Source organism: Puma concolor, chromosome B4, assembly GCF_028749965.1.
Source record: "Puma concolor isolate L17-30 chromosome B4, mPumCon1.1.hap2, whole genome shotgun sequence".
In the NCBI taxonomy this organism is placed as follows: Eukaryota; Metazoa; Chordata; class Mammalia; order Carnivora; family Felidae; genus Puma; species Puma concolor.
Genome location: NC_141673.1, coordinates 61,169,118 through 61,190,133, shown reverse-complemented (window position 1 = coordinate 61,190,133; position 21,016 = coordinate 61,169,118).

Genomic DNA, 21,016 nt, shown 5'->3' with positions numbered 1-21,016 from the left:
TTGTGATGCATTTTGAATTAATTTTTGTATGTGGTGAGAGGTATAAATTAATTTTTTGCATATAGATATCCAATTGTTTCAGCACTTTGTTGAAAAGATTATCTTTTTTCCACTGAAAAAAGATTTTGTATCCTTGCTGAAAAATCAACAACCATGTAGGCGTAGATCTATTTCTGGACTCTCTTGCTTTGGTCTCTCAGGATGTCTTGATATAAATTCCATGCTGTTTTGATTTATAATGTCTAGAATTACAATGCTAGTATTAGAATTAGTTAGGCCTCCAATTTTGTTCTTTTTCAAGTTGTTTTGGAAATCCTCTGTCCTTTGAATTTCTATGTGAAAATTTAGGATAAACTTACCAATTTCCACAAAAACCTTGTTGGGATACTGATTCAAATTGATTTGAATTCATAGATCAATTAGGGGATAACAAATCTTCTAATATTATTGAATCTTCCAATGATTTAATATGGCATATCTCTCTGTAATTTCTCTTTTGTAATTTCTCTCTGCAAATTTTTTAGTTTTTAGTAAACTGGGCTTGCACATTTGTCAGATTTATCACTAAATATTTAATATTTTTATTCTATAAAAATTTATGTTTTTAGTAGAATACAATTCTACTCAAACTCCTCCAGAAAATGAAAGTAGAAATAATATATCCCAAATCATTATGTGGCCAACATTACTTTGATAGAATACCCATCTCTCATGTACACAAATATGCAAAAGTTCTTTTTTTCTTAAGTTTATTTACTTATTTTGAGAGACAGAGAGAGTGAGTGGGGGGAGGGGTAGGGAAAGAGGGAGAGAGAGAGAATCCCAAGCAGGCTCCAGACTGTCCATGCGGAGCTGTTGTGGGGCTCAATCCCACAAGTGTGAGACCATGAGACCTGTGTCGAAACCAAGAGTGGAACGCTCAACTGACTGAGCCACCCAGTTACCAGATACAAATATACAAAACTTTCATAAAATTTTAGAAAAATCAAATCCACAATACATAAAAGGGATACTGCATCATGACCAGTAAACTTTATACCTGGAAAGTAAAGTTGGTTTGACATTTATTATTTCTGGTAGTTTTTCTGTACATTCTATTGAATTTAATGCACAGATAATCATGGCATCTGCTAATAAATGCAGTTTTACTCTTCTTTTTCATTTGGAGTGCCTTGTTAATATCTTTCTTAACTTATCACACTTTCTTGAACACTCAATTCAATGGTGAACAGCGGTAGTGAACCAGATATCCTTGTTTTTTCCCTGGTGTTAGCAGAAAATTCTCTCTCTATAAGGTATGATGTTAATGGTTGTCTTATTGTCTTATGCTTTTGGTAAGGTTGTGAAGCTTCCTTTATATTCTAATTTTCTTATAGCTTGCACCTATAATACAGGTTGAATTTTTTCCTTATCAATAAATTTTATCATGGTTTTTCATTTTTAGTCTATTAGTAGGCTGAATAATATCCTCTAGTTTTCTCATGAGGCTGTATGGTTATGATATCACCAAAAGGATATAAGCAGCAGTGTCATTTGAAAATTATAAGTACCCTTAAAGGAAATTTGTACATCATTCTTCTTCCTCCTTAATTTATAAGGGCTTTAATTTTTTTTTAATTAAAATTTTCTCTCTTTGGCTGGAGCTCAACAGTGGTATGTATCAAAACTTAGTGGCTTAACACAACAAACATTTAAAAGCTCATCATTTAATAATTATCTAGAATATTAACCCAGTCTCCTTAACATGATGATGGGCACAGAGTTCACAAATACAGCAAGAGGGGTATTTGAAAATCCTCATAAAGGCTAAAAATTCCCACAACATCAATGCTACCACACTATATAAGTCAGTGTGATTCACAAGGCCACCCTAGATTCACCTCTTTGTAAGAAAGACCTGGAAAATACCAGAGTGATATGTGTTATTAACTACAAAGTGGTATCTCCCTGTTGAAGGGTGTAGACTAACAAGTTAGAAAGAGCAAGTGTCCTTGATGAATGTAAAACTACTACACGATTTCTTCATTGTTTATCTCAGGACATCCGTTTTTGAAAAGGAAATAAACCTACAGTTAATTTAAGCCGCATTTATTTTGTGATTAACAAACTAACCACTTTCAAGAATCATGCTTACAAATATACAATTCAGCCTGGATTCTTCTGTAGGGGAGTCAAAACTTTACCTCTACCCATCTCAGGTTCTCATTTGGGGCTCTTAAGCAAAAAGAGATTGACAAGAGGAAAACAAAACAGTTTATTAATGTATGCAGTGCATATCACATGGGAGAAACCTAAAATAAAAATAACTTACAACGGTGATTTAGAATTCCGGTTCACATAGCAGCTTCAGCAAACAACAATACATGTACTGAGAAATGATTGGACAAAGGAAAGCAGTTTTAGGCTTCCACAGTGGCAAACTGAGAGAAGGTAAATATATATGGGGAAAAAAAAACCAACAACTAACGGACTAAGCTTTATTTGCAGATTTCTCTGGTGCCATCTCTGGGGTGATGAGTCTGTTTCCAGCAAAACAGACTCCAAATTTGAGCCTTTAGCTCAACATACTTTTTATGTCAAGGAGGCATATTTGGGGATGACATTCCTTCATTCCCCCACATAGTGATGCTGGGTGATTGCTTCTCCCACACTACAGCTTTGAGGTTTATTTCCCAGGAAGTGTAAACTAAAAGATTTCTAGATTTGGAGACAGCAGAGAACATGCGTGGGCATCATACCAAAAGATGGAGCAATTAAAAACTATATTCTTTTTTTTTTTTAATTTTTTTCAACATTTATTTATTTTGGGGACAGAGAGAGACAGAGGATGAACGGGGGAGGGGCAGAGAGAGAGGGAGACACAGAATCGGAAACAGGCTCCAGGCTCTGAGCCATCAGCCCAGAGCCCGACGCGGGGCTCGAACTCACAGACCGCGAGATCGTGACCTGGCTGAAGTCGGACGCTTAACCGACTGCGCCACCCAGGCGCCCCTAAAAACTATATTCTAAACAAGTGTGAGATGCGCCGGGATTCCTCCCTCACTTGCATGCCAGAATACTGGCTATCAGACTGCTATCCATTATTCAGTAATTCATATTTCCCAAAGGAAAGACTCAAATATACTGAAATTGAGGATTTACCCATAAATGACCCAGAATTAAAGTAAATTCTCAAAGCAATAAAAAAAATCATGTAAAGAATGAAATGTGCATTTTAGACATTTTGTCTTTATCAAGAGCCTTTAACAATGTGCTAAATAAATGTGGAAAAATAAGACACAAACAAAAGCATCAAATAAAAATATATGGAGGAAATGTGCAATGTAACAGGATCTCTTTTGCAACTTCTGAACTCTGTCATTATAACAAGAAAATAGCCGTAGAGAAATAGGAATGAATGAGCATGGCAGAGTTCCCATAAAATTTTACTGACACTGAAATTTAAAATGCATATAGTTTTCATGTGTCATAAAATATTTTTTTTACATTTTTTCCAATCATTTAAAATTGTACAATTTAAAAATGTGAAAAATGTTTCTAACTCACAGGCATGTAAAATCTTGTGGCTGACCAGATTGGATCCAAGTGATGAAATTTGAAGTGGGGTTCGTGAGCAAATGGCTAAGAAAAAATTCTTAAGACATTTTTAGTGCGACAAGGTGATTTTATTATAGCACAGGGACAGCACCCATGGGCAGAAAAAGCTGCTCCAGGATTGTGAGGAGTAACTGATTATATATTTTTAAGTCTGTGCAGGGAGGAGGTGGTAGAGATAACGTTAGTTTCTAAGGAATTTCTGTAGGCTGAAAGCTGGTTCTTACAAGATTCAGAATTTTAGCTATTGTCAAGATAAAGTTGCTTTTAGTTTTTAAAAAATGTTACATTAAGGCCTTAAGGCAGCTCTGAACTTCCCGAGGAATGTTACTGGAGCTGCACGTCTCTGGTATCTATCAGTGGGGTGTAAGCTGCAAGGAGATTTAATTTAAACTACATTTTTCTTGCCTTTGTTTCCCTCATCACAAGGGTTATACAGTGTGCTGACTCCTGATTTAAAGAGTTATCTTTTAGAGAAATTTAAAATGAGAAAACAAGGGGAGACTGGGTGACTCAGTCAGTTAAGTGTCTGACTGCAGCTCAGGTCATGATCTTGCGGTTTGTGAGTTCAAGCCCCGCTTTGGGCTCTGTGCTGACTGCTCACAGCCTGGAATGTGCTTCAGATTCTGTGTCTCCCCCCCTCTCTCTGCCCCTCCCATGCTCAGGCTGTGTCTCTCTCTGTCTCTCAATAATAAATGTTAAAAAAATAAAATGAGAAAATAAGATTTTATTTTATAGTCATTTAGTCCATTTTAAAACTTGTAATTTCTTTGTGTAGATCAAGTTCTTGACCCATATTATATTACCTCTATATGAAATACTTTATACACATTTTTTAAAGTGGGAAATAAATGTCTTTAAGTTTTTATCTTGGACAGTCTTTCTCCTTTGTATCTGAAGGATATTTTCACTGGATATACAATTCTAGGTCTGCAGTTTCTCGGTTTTTTTTTTTTTTTTCCCTGTCTTGTAGCAGTTTAGAGATGTTACTCTATTGTTTCCTTGCTTGCATGGTTTCTTATGAGAATTCATCTGTATTCCTATTTCCCCTTATCCTGATTTCTTTTCTTTTTTTTTTAATCTTTCTTTCTTTCTTTCTTTCTTTCTTTCTTTCTTTCTTTCTTTCTTTCTCTTTCTTTCTTTCTTTCTTTCTTTCTTTCTTTCTTTCTCTTTCTTTCCTTCTTTCTTTCTTTCTTTCTTTCTTTCTTTCTTTCTTTCTTTCTTTCTTTCTTTCTTTCTTTCTTTCTTTCTTTCTTTCTTTCTTTCTTCTCTCTCTCTTTCTTGAGAGAATGAAAGCAGGGGAGGGACAGAGTGAGGGTGACAGAGGATCCAAAGCAGGCTCTGCGCTAGCAGCAGTGATCCTGATGTGGGGCTCAAACTCACCAGCCTTGAGATCATGACCTGAGCTGGAGTTGGGTGCTTAGCCCACTGAGCTACCCAGGCGCCTCTTTATCCTTATTTCTTTTATAGATGCTTTCTCGTCACTTTTCTGGCTGTCTTCATAATTTTCTCTGTCTCTGTTTTAAGTAGTGTGAACACCATATGTCTTATGTGCAGTAGTTTTAGTATTTTTCCTGGTTGGTGTTCCCTGAACGGTGTGGATCTCTGGATTTGTGTCTGTCATTTATTTTGGAAAAATTTTAGCCATTATTTATCAAACTTATCTTCATACTTATCTGTAACTTACCTGTGATTTCAAAAAAAAATTTTAATGTTTATTCATTTTTGAGAGACAGAGAGCATGAGCGGGGAAGGGGCAGAGAGAAAGGGACACACAGAATCTGAAGCAGGCTCCAGGCTCTGAGCTGTCAGCACAGAGCCTGATGCTGGGCTCGAACTCACGAACTGCGGGATCATGACCTGAGCCGAGGTCGGAGGCTCAACTGACTGAGCCACCCAGGTGCCCCCCTGTGATTTCAATTACACATGTGTTGCACTGTTTGGTATTGTCCCACAGTTATTGGATGCTCTGCTTTCTCTTTTTTTTTTTTAATTTTTTTTTCAACGTTTATTTATTTTTGGGACAGAGAGAGACAGAGCATGAACGGGGGAGGGGCAGAGAGAGAGGGAGACACAGAATCCGAAACAGGCTCCAGGCTCTGAGCCATCAGCCCCAGAGCCTGATGCGGGGCTCGAACTCACGGACCTCGAGATCGTGACCTGGCTGAAGTCGGACGCTTAACCGACTGCGCCACCCAGGCGCCCCTCTGCTTTCTCTTTTAAAAATGTTTTTTCTCTTTACATTTCATTTTAAAGAATTTATATTGATTTATCTTCATGTTCATTAATTCTAATAATTTTGGGGAGATGGGAGATGTATAAAGTCTACTAATGAGAACAGCAAAGACATTCTAAATCTAGGTTACTGTGTTGATTTCTAACATTTCCATTTTTTTCTTAGAGTTCCCATCTTTCCCCTAAAATGAAATTTATGATCTTCCATGTTGTCTATTATTTCCATTACATGACATATTAATCATAGTTACTTTAAATTCTCTGTCAGAAAGTTACAGGTAAGTTGAAAAAAATAGTAAAAAAAAAAACCCTTTCCTTAAAAGTCTCCACTTCCCACAATGTTTATGTTTTACATAATCATAGAACAATGATCAAGGATAGAAAATTAAACAGTATCTTGACTATACCTTATGGCTAAAGACAAAAGGTCATACCCGATTGCTGTAATCTAGTAGGGAAAAGTGTTTTTCACAATTTTGTTTTAAATTAAAAAATACTTGATTCATAGTATTTTCCATTATTGTGGAGATATAAATATGTTTAATAGTTTTTGACCAGTGGTTTACTTGGTAATAGATTGTAAATTTTACAAATATGAGGGAACTGTTGCCATGGCCCAGAAGCTCAGTGGGATCCTGTCCTTCATCCCCAAGATTGAGAAAGGGCGGAAGAAGCTGGACTTCAAGCTGCACTTCAGCTGTACCTCATACTTGGTCACAATGCCCTGCTACAGCGATGCCTTTGCCAAGTTGCTAGAGTCTGGGGACCCGAGCATGAGCTCACTCAAAGTCAATGGTATTAGTATGTCCTTCCAGAACCTTCTGGCATAGATCTGTTTTCATCACCATTTTTCTGTGGTGGAGAGAGTACACTCCTGCACCTCCATGTATATACAGCCGCTCCATCCAGGGCCACCATGCCTGTCTGCTGGTGAACAAGGAAAGAAGTCCCTATTACTGGATGGGAAAGCAGTGAATGGATGTTGCTGAGCAACTTGCTGGAGGAGATGAAGGTGACGCCGGCCAAGTGCTGAGCCCGGCCCGCAACCCTCGGAGACAGCGCACGACGTGGGCCAGGACAGGAGCCAGGTGGCCCGGGTCCACCGTTGCCCACCGTTCAAAAGGAGAGGCGATATGTTGTTACGCTGGTTTATCTTGTCATTTTTACTTTGACTCTTTCTACTCTCTTTGGCGAGAAGCCCTCATCCAGCCCCCAATCCAAGGGGCGCTGGCAGCTAGGCCGGCCCCCTGGGGGAAAAGCTTACCTGCCAACAGGCTGAGGACACTCAGTGGACTGCCCAGGGTGGTGTGTCTTGCTTCTGTGAGGCCATCTAAGTCCTACAAGTCCCCCAGATATCTTGCTCGGGGGCACCTGCTCGCCGCAGAGACGCTCTCTGTCACCCTCACAGCTGTGATCCAGGACACCTGGTGGCCAGAGGGTTGTTCAGCCTGCTGTCCCTTGTGTTCTCTGCGTCCCACTGGTGCATTCATGTGCTGGGCCCGGAGCAGGCGGCTGCCACCTGGGGTGGGGGTCCACACGGGATCCTTGAGGGAGCAGGATCTGGACCTTGCTGGTTTACATTTTTTTCCTGTTCAGTGAAATGTGTCTTAGTAAACACTGTTTGCTGACTGGTGGGACTGTTTGGGATTATAGGTCCTGTCACTGAATGCTCCGCAGGGTTTGTTCCCACATTGTGCCCGCAGTTGCCAGGAAGGCCCTGTCCTGGGGTGGCCCCAACCCCTGGAATGCACCTCGTGGGCAGGCCAAGGGAACTATGGACCAACCCAGTGAAATGCACTTCCTTAGAGATGATGGTCCTCAGTGACAATTAATTTCCTTTTGATGAACACTGTCACTTTAACATGTAATCTAGTATAGAATCCTGTGCAGGATTCTTTTACAAAATATGACTGGAATTTTAATTCAAAATTGTATGATGTGTTAATATAAGAATTTATTCACCATGACATTTCCGCATAAAGGAGAGAGGGATGTATCACATTGCCATAATGATTTTGTGTCACGATGATCCAATAAACTTGTAAACAGAAAAAAAAACATGAGGGTACTGTTAATGAGCTTTTCCAGTTGTTGCCTTATTTATTTATTTCCAAAGAATGCTATCCATATACGTATTTCTAATTGTGATGAATCTAACTTGACTGCCTAATTTATGATTTTATTTTGATAATTATTCCTCATGTGCTGAAGAAGAAACTGCATTCTTTTGTTTTGGGGGCCCATACACACATTATACATGTGCATGTTTATATATATTTTAGCAGGTGCCTATCATATCAGTCTTTTTTTAAGTATACTTCTTTATATTTTTTCTGATTTCCTGTCTGCTTTATTTTTTAATATTTAGTGAGATATGTGATGATCTCCCACTATGATGGTGAACTTGGCAACTTGTTTCTGTAGCATGTTTTCTATATAGAAGCTATTTTATTAATTACAATTTGAGACTAGTTTTATTCAGTTCTAAATTTAAGTTTTATCAATATAAGAATACTTCTATTTTAATAATATCCTTCTTACATTGGTGCCTTTAACTTATCTATGCATTTGAACTAAATCAGAAGTTGATAAGATGTCTATACAGCCTCCAGAAAGGTAGGAGAATTCTGGTAGCTCCTCGTCTTTGCTTATCTGTCTTCTCAATAGTAGCCAGTCTAGTTTGTGTAAAGTGGCCTCACATCATGATTTTAACTTTAATTTCCATACTAACGATGTCAAATTAGTATGTTTCTGTGAACTCATTGGCCATAAGCTGTCAAATAAATGGATGTTCTTTTGTCCATTTTTATGGTGATATGTTTGTCTTTTAATTATTGAATTCATAGGCATTCTTATATACTCAGGATAAAAGTCCTACGTCAAGATACATGAATCATAGGTATTTTCTCTTAGTCCATATTTTGCCTTTTCATATGAAATGTGATGTCCTTTGAAGAACACATTTTTTAAATTTTGATAAAGTCAAATTTATCATTTAAAATAATAGTGTTTCATGTGTTTTTTTCTGAGGGATGCTTACCTCTTCCAAGTTTTCAAAGATAAACTGTGTGTTTTTCTATAAGTTTAATAGTTTTGGTTTCATGTTTAGGTCTGTGAATCCACTTTAAGTCAATTAGGGTACATGACACAAGGTGGGATCCAGGAGCATTTTATTTGTTGTTTTTTTTTTTTATGGCTAGTTATTTCTGCACTATTTGTTGAAAAGAATTCTTTTTTTCCAGTGAATTTCTCTTTGCTAAAAATCAAAAAATCATACACATGCAGTCTTTCTGCATTCTCTTTTCTGCCTCACTGATATATTCTTTTGCCAATACAACAGTTTTCTGATTGCTATATCTTAATATTAAATCTAAATCTAAAACCAGTTTAAGTCCTCTGATTTTCTTTTTTTTTAATGTTACTGCTATTCTATATTCTTTGCGTTTTCATAAAAATAATAGAATCAGCTTTTCAACTTTTTACAAAATATGACTGGAATTTTAATTCAAATGGTATTAACTTTATAGCTCAATTTGGGGGAACTCAATAAGTTAATAATACATCTTAACAATTCATGAGTATAGTATATCTCTGTATTTAAGCTTTCTGGAATTCCAGCAGTGCAGATTTCAGTGCAGAGGGCTTGTGGATGTTTTGGTAAGTTTATTCTAGGTTTTTAAATTTTTTAATGCTCTCCTAGATGGTGTTTTTAATGCTGTTATTCAATTGTCCATTGCTTATAGTGGAAATGCATGTTCTTATTAAGTTAAATTAGTATCTTGCAATCTTTGTGAACTTAGAAATTTCCTTTTTTTGTAGATGCCTTGAAATTTTAAAACATTTGTTTTTGAGATAAAATATATATAAAATAAAATTTACCAATTTTAACTGTATGATTTAATGGGTTATGGTAAAAGTATACATTCATGGGGCGCCTGGGTGGCTTGGTCGGTTAAGCGTCCGACTTCGCTCAGGTCATGATCTCAAGGTCCGTGAGTTCGAGCCCCGCATCGGGCTCTGTGCTGACAGCTCAGAGCCTGGAGCCTGTTTCAGATTCTGTGTCTCCCTCTCTCTCTGCTCCTCCCCTGTTCATGCTCTGTCTCTCTTTGTCTCAAAAATAAATAAAAGTTAAAAAAAATAAAAAAAAATATACATTCATGAAATCATCATTAAAATCATGATTTAGGGGTGCCTGGCTGGCTCAGTCAGTAGAACATGTGACTCTTGATCTCAGAGTTGTGAGTTCAACTCCCATGTTGGGCCTAGAGTTTAATTAAAAATCTAAAATAAAGTTGTGATATAGAATATTTCCATAGTCCAAAAAATTTTTTCATACACCTTCACGTTCAACCCCTTACTCCATTATTAGCCTCTAAGAATCACTGATCAGCTCTGTCACTATATTTAATTTTCTAGAACTGCATACAAATGGAATTTACAGTATTTATCTTTTTGTAATAACATCTTTCTCTTGGCATAATGCTTTAGAGATTGATTTATGTGTTTATATCAACAGCTTGCTCTTTTCATTGCTAAGTAGTATTTTTATTACATAGATGTATTACAATTTATCCATTACCTATTGAACCTGAATTTTGTTTACTTCCTTTTTTTTTATGTTTATTTATTTTTGAGAATGAGAGAGAGACAAAATGAGCAGGGGAGGGACAGAGAGAGAGGGAGACACAGAATCTGAGGTAGGCTTCAGGTTCTGAGCTGTCAGCACCAGACTGACACGGGCTCAAACTCACTAACTGCGAGATCACGACATGAGCCAAAGTCAGACATTCAACCGACTGAGCCTCCCAGGAGCCCCTATTTCCTTTTTTTAAACTCTTATGGTAAGGCTGCTATTAACAATCATATACATAACTTTGTGATGATATATATTTTTATTTCCTTTAATAAAATAATTGGGGTGATTATTGATTTAGAAAGTGTATATTTGATTTTAATGATACTCCATACTGGTTACAAAGGAGCCGTACATTTTGCATTACTTACCAGCAATGTGTGAAAGTTCAACTTGCTCCAAATCCTATCAACACTTGGTATTCTCAGTGTTTTTAACTTCAGTCATTCTCATGGGTATGTATTGACTTAACTAGCATTACCCTGATAACTAGTCATATTAAGGCTCTTTTCATTTGATTAACATTCATATAGCTTGTCTGGTAATGTTTCTGTTAAAGTTTTTGCCCATTTTTTTGCCTTTAATTTTTGAGTTATAAGAGCTTTTTACATGTTGTAGATAACTTCTAATAGATAAATGTTTTTCAAATATTTTTTTCCCAATCCATAGCTAGCCTTCTCCTCCTATCTCCCAGGTTTTGGCAAACACCATTCTATTACTTTCTATCTCTATGATTTTGACTACTTTAACTACTTCATATAAGTGGAATCATACAGATTTTGTCTTTTTGTTTGGTGCCTGGCTTATGTCACTTAAAAAATGCCTTCAAAGTAAATGTATGTTGTAGCATATGTCAGAATTTCCTTCCTTTTTAAGGCTGAACAATATTTTGTTGTTTATATATATCATATTTTGCTTATCCATTCATAAATTGATGGGCACCTGGATTGCTTCCATGTTTTAGCTACTGTGAATTATGCTGCTACAAACGTGGGTGTACAAATATCACTTTGAGATCCTGCTTTTAATTATTTTGAGTATGTACCTAAAAGTGGAATTGGTCGATCTGATGACAGTTTTATTTTTAATATTTTGAAGAATCCACTATGCAGATTTTCCTCAACTTATGATGGGGTTATATTATGATAAACCTATCATAAGTCAAAAATAACATAAGTCAGAAGTGCATTTAATGTACCTAATCTACTGAACATCATAGCTTAGCCCAGCCTACCTTAAATGTGCTCAGAACACTTACATTAGCCTACCGTTGGACAAAATCAATGAACACAAAGCCTATTTCATAATAGTGTTGAATATATCATGTAGTTTATTGTATATTGTACCAAAAGTGAAAACAGGTGGTTGTAGAGGTTCAGAATTGATGTAATGGTATTGATTGGTATCCCTTTCATGTTACTATGGCTGACTGAGAGCTACAGCTCACTGCTGCTGCCCAGCATCTTGAGCGAATATCATACCACATCCCCCTAGCCCGGGAAAAGATCAAAAGTCAAAGTACCATTTCTACTGAATGCACATTGCTTTTGCACAGTTGTAAAGTCAAAAAATAGCAAGTTGAACCGTCATAAATTGGGGGCCATCTGTACTGTTTCTCCAGCTATACAGCTTTACATTCCCCCCAAAAAGTGTACAAGGTTCCAATTTCTCCACATCCTCACCCATGCTTTCTTTCTTTCTTTCTATTTATTTATTTATTTATTTATTTTTATAATTTTTAAATATTTATTTATCTTTGAGATAGAGAAAAAGAGTGAGTCAGGGAGGGGCAGAGAGAGAGGGAGACACAGAATCTGAGGCAAGCTCCAGGCTCTGAGCCGACAGCACAGAGCCCAACACGGGGCTCGAACCCACAAACCATTAGATCGTGACCTGAGCCCGAGTTGAATGCTTAACCGACTGAGCCACCCAGGTGCCCCTCTTTTCTTTTTAAATAGTAGCCATCCTAATTGGTGTGAAATCTCACTGTAGATTTGATATGCATTTCCCTAATGATTAGTGATGGTGAGCATCTTTCCATGTGATTTTTTTTTTTTTAATGTTTATTCATTTTTGAGAGACAGAGAGACACAGTGTGAGCAGGCAAGAAGCAGAGACAGGGGAGACACAGAATCCGAAGCAGGTTCCAGGCTCTGAGCTGTTAGCACAGAGCCTCACATGGGGCTCAAACTCACAAACCAAGAGATCATGACCCAAGCCGAAGTCAGTCGCCCAACCAACTGAGCCACCCAGGCGCCCCACATGTGATTGTTATTTGTATATCATCTTTGCAGAAATGTCTATTAATTTCCTTGCCCAATTTTGAGTCTTATTTTTTTTTGCTTTTTGTTGTTGAATTTTAGGAATTCTCTATATATTCTGAGTACTAGTCACTTATCAAATATGTAACTTGAAAGTATTCTCATCCATTCTGGGAATTGCATTTTTATTCTGTTGTCTTTTGAAGCAAAAATTTTTTAAATTTTCATTAAGCCTTTTTTGCTTGTATTTTCTTTTGTTCTCTATGCCATTGGTGTCCTATCAAACAAATATCAATAAATAATTGACAAATTCAATATAGCTTTAGCTTCATTTTAGTTATTTTTTCCCTAGTATCATTTATTTTTTTTTTTAATTTTTTTTTTCAACATTTATCTATTTTTGGGACAGAGAGAGACAGAGCATGAACGGGGGAGGGGCAGAGAGAGAGGGAGACACAGAATCCGAAACAGGCTCCAGGCTCTGAGCCATCAGCCCAGAGCCCGACGCGGGGCTCGAACTCACGGACCGCGAGATCGTGACCTGGCTGAAGTCGGACGCTTAACCGACTGCGCCACCCAGGCGCCCCACCCTAGTATCATTTAGTGTAAAATCATTCAGCTCAGATTTTTTCATTTTTTAATTCCACTTTGATTCATGTATTTTTAAAATGTTTATTTATTTATTTATTTATTTTGAGAGACAGAGGGAGAGAGAGCATGAACAGGGAGGGGCAGAGAGGGAAAGAGAGAATCTCAAGCAGGCTCCATGCTGTCAGCACAGAGCCTGATGTGGGGCTCAAACTCTTGAACCATGATATCCTGAGCTGAATTTAAGAGTTGGATGTTGGGGCGCCTGGGTGGCGCAGTCGGTTAAGCATCCGACTTCAGCCAGGTCACGATCTCACGGTCTGTGAGTTTGAGCCCCACGTCAGGCTCTGGGCTGATGGCTCAGAGCCTGGAGCCTGTTTCCGATTCTGTGTCTCCCTCTCTCTCTGCCCCTCCCCTGTTCATGCTCTGTCTCACTCTGTCTCAGAAATAAATAAACGTTGAAAAAAAAAAATTAAAAAAAAAAAAAAAAAGAGTTGGATGTTTAACTAACTGAACCACCCAGGCACCCTGATTTGTGTATTTTTTTAAGTTTCTTTTATTTATTTTTAGAGAGAAAGAGCACTCCAGAGAGTGAGTATGTACATGGGCAGGGGAGGGGGAAAAAGAGGGAGGACCAGAGGGAGAGGGAGAGAGAGAATCCCAAGCAGGTTCTGCACTGCCAGCACAGAGCCCCTTGCAGGGCTCCAAGTCGGGAATAGTGAGATCATGACCTGAGCCAAAATCAAGAGTCAGGTGCTCAATCAACTGAGCCACTTAGGTGCCTCTTTGATTCATATATTTTTAGATGTTATTTAGCTCTAGCTATTTGGAGATTTTTCTAGATGTATTATTATAATTATTATGGATTTCTAATTAAATTACTATTTTCCTATTGTGGATTAACTAAGAAATAAAAGCATGAAAATTTTTGAAGACTCAATAATGATAAATTGTGTTTGGCAAGTAGGATTGTGAAATTAAAATGAATAATTTAAAAAATCAACAAATCTCCTGTTTAGATGTTTGTTTTATTTTCTCTAAAATATGGTAGGCATCTGGTGTTTTGAATTGAATATATTTCAGCCTAGGGAATAGAACAGGAAGTTGTGTATGCAGTAGTTTTCATGGAGTTTTTAATTCAGTCTTTAAAAAAGTCTGTGATATAAGGCTGGAATTCTTAAGGATTTTAAATGAGAAATACCTGAAAAGTAAAATGGTTAGCCAGCCCATGTGCACACTTCTTTTTGGTACCAATCCCTACTAGAATCCAGTTCTCCTAATTCCAAATTCTTATTTTTTCCACAATAATTTACCTATATTTAGATTAGAGATTAGATAAAAATAATTCATGATAACTAGAGTTTTTTCCTTTTAATTCTGAGATTTTTGTATAATTGATGGGGAAATTTTCTGATTAACTTGTTTTGATTCTTCTTTCTTTCTTTCTTTCTTTCTTTCTTTCTTTCTTTCTTTCCTCTTTTTTAAGGACTGTCTCATCTTAATTATGTGAGGGGACAAAATCCCTTTAAGATACCCTTTTCACCTAGAGTGTTTAATGCACCTTCTGGGGTTTATAGTCAAAAGAAATTTACATTTTTAGTTCATCAAACCCTGGAGACCAATCATAAACTCATATAGCACTTCTCTATTGTTGCCATTAATCATATTTACCCTTGGAGAATATTTATATAAATTATTTTAAATTTAAGATGAAGTTATCCTCAGGGTAACATTTTGGAATCAGTTTACTCTGATGGTTTCCAAATACTGTGATTCCCACTGGATGCCTAAAATAATACTCCATTTTCACAGTTAAATGTACCAGTTAGAGACATACCTATGAGAGAAAGAATCATACCTTTAAAAAGGTTAATAAGAAGATGGGACCCCACTGGTCTCAAGATACAATTGCCTCAAGATACAACTGGGGCGTGAGGTAGATAATTCCTCAAACTTCCTCAGACAAATTGATCTTGTTTTGGCATAATTAGCTATGGGTTACACCAGGGCAACCAGATGATTCCCACTGGTGGAGTGAAACTTTTGTATCCTGCTATGAATCATCTTAAATAAAGCTCATGTAAAACAACTCTTGATTTTAATCAGTCTCATTGGACCTTATTTAAAAGTGAATTTAGTCAAAGAACTAAATTAGAAAGAACCTTAGGAAATCCCTGAATAGATGATTACTAGGCAACTCAAGCTTGAAATAGTTTTAAGTGATACATTAAATGTTAAAAAATATAGAGTCAGAGACAACTGTTTCCCTTAAATTTTCATACTTGTCATACACACACAGACCCAGCACACACAATGCACTCACAAGAATCTTTTAGGTAGATGCCCATATTAGCAGAGTAGTTCCCACAGAGTCCACATGTTAAAAAATATATATATATGCAAACACTATTTTCTGACTTCTTTCTGAGAAATTATATTTACCCTTGACCATATATTAAAAACAACAACAGTCTATTTGAAGGTACAATTTATAGCTTCCAGTTTATTTATTTATTTATTTTTTTTTTAACGTTTATTTATTTTTGGGACAGAGAGAGACAGAGCATGAACGGGGGAGGGGCAGAGAGAGAGGGAGACACAGAATCGGAAACAGGCTCCAGGCTCTGAGCCATCAGCCCAGAGCCCGACGCGGGGCTCGAACTCACGGACCGCGAGATCGTGACCTGGCTGAAGTCGGACGCTTAACCGACTGCGCCACCCAGGCGCCCCTATAGCTTCCAGTTTAAACTCATTTTACGTTCCTAATATCTGGAAGTTAGTTTAGAATTTATTTATGTTTATTATTCCTTCAGTGGAAATAGTAATCTTATGTTATTCATCAGGTTTAAAAAACATAACCTAAAATAAGTGTGAAAAAATTAAAGCTCTTTTTCTAAAATGGTTTCCCTTATGTATAGACAAATTTGAACCACAGTTTCTCTTACTTCTAGTACACACATGTAAAATGACATTTTACCCAATTTCTTGAAAGTTTAAATATATTTTTTTCTTTTAAAATAACTATGGATCTGGGGCACCTGGGTGGCTCAGTTGATTAAGCGTCCGACTTCGCTCAGGTCATGATCTCACAGTTCGTGAGTTCGAGCCCTGCATTGGGCTCTGTGCTGACAGCTTGGAGCCTGGAGCCTGCTTCAGATTCTGTGTCTCCCTCTCTCTCTGCCCCTCCCCCGCTCATACTGTCTCTCTCTGTCTCTCAAACATAAATAAACATTAAAAAATAATTTTTTAAATAACTCTGGATGGCAAGATATAATTAAACAATTTCTTTTGAGATGATGCAAAATTTTTACAGAAAGTTCAAAAAAGATATTTCCATTAGTCAAACATGTTACAATCTTTACCTCCCTCAATTAATATACTATTATTATTTGTAATCACTTCAAGCTTTTATATACATATATTGTATATATATAACCTTTATATAATATGTATATATTTTTCATATATATACATATTATACATATATATAATATATATATATATATATATATATATATATATATATATATATATAAACTCAGGGTTATTGTTTGATTGGTTAGACTGAGTAGTTGTTTTGAACTACATTAGAAACTATGTTGAGTATGATGCACTATTTTCACCTAGTCCTTTTAACCAGAGCAGTCACAAAACAGAATAATGAATCATCTCAACATTAATGCTCCTAATACTTGATATCAATTAAATATCAAAATCACATCACAAGTTGTAATAACAATTAAGTATATGCACAGGATTTGAGAAATGGCTACCAAAAATATTTTTATTCAAGTCTTCTCAAAGACATCTATTATACTCAGTCACCTTAAAAGAGTTTTTCTCCTGTACCCCACCAAGAGTTAGGGATAACACTGGAAGATAATTACAGGTAGAAATTCCCTGACTATGATGACTAAAATGATAAATATGAAAGAAGAGAGTAAAATGGTGAGAATAATGAGTCTGTAATTTACCCAAAACAATGCAAAGTGGACTGCCTTCAAAAATACAAAGTTCTCTGGGGTGCCTGGGTGGCTCAGTCGGTTGAGCGTCCGACTTCAGCTCAGGTCATGATCTCATGGTCCGTGAGTTCGAGCCCCGCGTCGGGCTCTGTGCTGACAGCTCAGAGCCTGGAGCCTGCTTCAGATTCTGTGTCTCCCTCTCTCTCTGACCCTCCCCTGTTCATGCTCTATCTCTTTCTGTCTCAAAAATAAATAAAAAAACATTAAAAAAAATTAAAAAATATACAAAGTTCTCATCTAACAAAACTAGTTAAGTATATCCTAACTGGCTACTGACTTAGGAAGGAACAACATACTAACTATGTTAAATTTGGGCCAAAAATAAAACATTTTATACCTTCTGTTTGAGGCTAATCCCAGACACTAAATAATTAAGCTATAATTCAAATGTTTCTTTCATGTTTTCCAGACCTTTTGTCACTTAGAGATAGGGGTTTCTTATTCTAAGTAAGAGATGTAGTGTTCTAAAGCTTTCAAAATTTTAAAGCTTTCCTTAAAGTGGATAGATATTCTTCTTCTTATTTTTAGTTAAATAAGAATTTGATGATAGGTTATCAGAAGATTATGGAATAGAAATTTTTCTTAAAGAAATGTTTGGTTTTACTTGTCTATTTTACAGCATTCATGCATACAAATAACCCTCCAAAAGATTGGAAACCATATTCTACCTAAAGATAGAGGATGGGGGTCAGGAAGAAGGAAGACAATGGAGATTTAAATTTTAGGCACCTGCTTTTAGTGTTTTTAATACTTTCAAATGAGGAATGTGTTGTGCTTTCTTATGTCATAGATGTGCATTAAGTAATTTAACCTAACGATATTCAAAGTCCTTTCTATATGCTTCCTAAATCAATTATCAGTTAGAATACACTTGAATATTTTTGACAACTGAGAATTTCATATTTTTTTTCAAGCAGTCCATTTCATTTTCAAAAAGCTATGCTTCTTAGAAAGATTTTCTTTATACTGAGCAGAAAGGTGCTTTCCTGTGACTTCCTCTCATTGGTTTTAACTTTATGCTTTCCATATTTGAGAATAAATTAAGCCTCTTGTAAGAGTTCTTTAAACGGGTAATGATAATGACTTTATCTTGTATATATTCAACTTCTCTAATGACTTCAGTTGAACCTTGTTGTGGCCAGACAGCAATTCTGTCCACCCCTATGAATTTGCTCTTTTACTTCATCTGGGTCTTTCAAATCTGGTAACATTTAAAATTGAATGATATTATCAATAATGTATTTATTTAAACTATTCAATGCTTTCTAGGTCCTCCCTGAAGGGTGGAGATATCATCTTTGGACTTCTTTCTTGGAAATCATTGATGGCCATGACAGTAGTCATCTCTGCTGTCAAGCAGCTTGTAAGTTTTTGTGTAGAGAGATGCCAGGGAGTTATAAGTGCTTTACAGAATAATAGAGTTAAGTGACAAAAAATGAGTCATATGTGACATGTTCTTCATTTGATGTATACATAAAACAGAGTGAAGGAGCAAGGGAAGGGAATGATCATATTTCTTTGGGTAGATTTTAAATAATTATAATAAATATAATAGTTTTAATAAAATTGCATATGTCTTAAGAGCTAAAGTGTCACAAAGTGTCAGGTTTTTTTTTTAAGTGTAAAAATGTCCAGACATGACATACGTCAGACACAATCTGCCAAACAAATGGATGACTCCAAATTATTTGTTCTATAAGATTTGAATGATATTTATTGAACACATTTGCATCATTCTGGAATTACTCTTAAAGGCTATGTGCATGCTAGATTTGTTTGATTAATAGAATTATTAAAATATATTTTAATTCATGAAATTTGTGGGGGTGCCTGAGTGGCTCAGTCGGTTGAGCGTCCAACTTCGGTTCAGGTCATGATCTCAAGGTTCATGAGTTAGAGCCCCACGGCAGGCTCTGTGCTGACAGCTCAGAGCCTGGAGCCTGCTTTGGATTCTGTGTCTCCCTCTCTCTCTGCCCTCCCCTGCACATGCTCTGTCTCTCTCTGTCTCTCAAAAATGAATAAACATTAAAAAAAATTTTTCATGAAATTTGTAGGGAAGACCATTGAACATTTTCACCATATAAAGTTATGTCAAGCTAGAATGTACAACAATAGCTTATCTTTCCTAGAAAAGTAAAAAGAGTAAAAATGTAGCTAAGTCTAAGTCTCTAGAACATGAGTTAAAATGTTAAAATGGCTTTTGAATCATTGAGGATTTTTGAGTTACTGGCAGGGAATACCTCATCTTGAAATAATGTAAAAAATGATAAAAGAGAGAGAGGGCATTATTGTCTCATGCAATAGAAAATTGTAGCACATTATGAAAACTGGATTCACTAGCCTATGTTGTCCTGACTCAAGATTTATGCAGCTCTGAGCAGTGTTTTCCTCTCATTGACATTACAACCAAATTATTCTCTTTCCTTGTGCTACAGTCCTCAGGAGCTCCAGAGTTATATATTCCCAAGTTCAAGTCCAATGGAAAAGATATCACTTTCTTGTTTGCTTAAGTAAAACCTTAAAAGTTAGTTTGATTGGACCTTACTGGGTCATCAAACTTTGAACCACTCTCTTCTATGAGTGAGGCCTTGGCCACATGCCCACCTGTGTTATGTGGTGCTAACGTGTGGTTTGAGAATTGGTAAGATGTGTTTCTGAAATGAAACAAGGCAAAGTGTCATTGGTTGCTAAGGAGATTAAAAATTCAAAAGATGTCTCTTACATGTTAGCACTAATAAAGGATGAAAGAACAAAAACATAATGAAATGTGTTTAGAATAGATTTCTTTCCTCCAACCACAGTTTTACAGTTTCAGGTATGCCCAACACCTGTTTTTTGTCTATCCATTTCCCATTGCTTTAAAATGGTGGATTCTTCTAATAGAGATGTTTCTTAATCTGTGCTCTCAGAAAGACAAATATCTCCATCTTCTAAAAAGTAAAGTTTGGGTTTAATATTTCTAGTATGCATCAGAGACTTTCTTACTAAAAGAGTTGGAAATTTTTAAGAGTATTGAAAAAGGAAGACTCTAAAAATAAAGTGAATAAGTTCTGTGTACGTTTTATTTCATGAATTTACAGATCAGCACATTAATTATAAAGGAAATTATCAATTTAACATTAATAAGGTGTTCATTGTTTTTGATAAGTTCTCCTACTTGGGAAATAATGTGTGGATAGATCATTCTAGTCATTCCAATCCACTTAAGCCGGAATGCAACATACATACTATGTGTAACTGACTTTCACATAAAGAAATAAGACATTTGTACTAGAATGCTCAAGTCTTTAGGAACACAACCATGAAATGGTTGTACCTTTTTCTAATCACTGTTTAACCTTGCTGTTTTGATTTCCCCCTTTGTATTCCTGAACTATTTCAGTCAGTTTCTATAACGTCCAGTTATCTTTTAGGGATTAACATTTAGTGCAATGGAATTTTAAATCTTTCATTTCATTTCATTAAAAACCAAGCCAGTGCCCAGCAGTTTGTAGACCTTGGGTTGGTAAGTCAGGGATGAGAAAGAGGAAAAGGGCAAATGTCTTTACAAACGTGAGGCCCAGGCAGTGATAGCCTATAGTTAATTATGTAGTTAGTTATGTTGCTGATACGTACAAAGCTATTATGTTTCCTTTTTTTCAGTTCTTTGATTTCTTCCATCAGAGTTTTATAGTTTTCCTCAT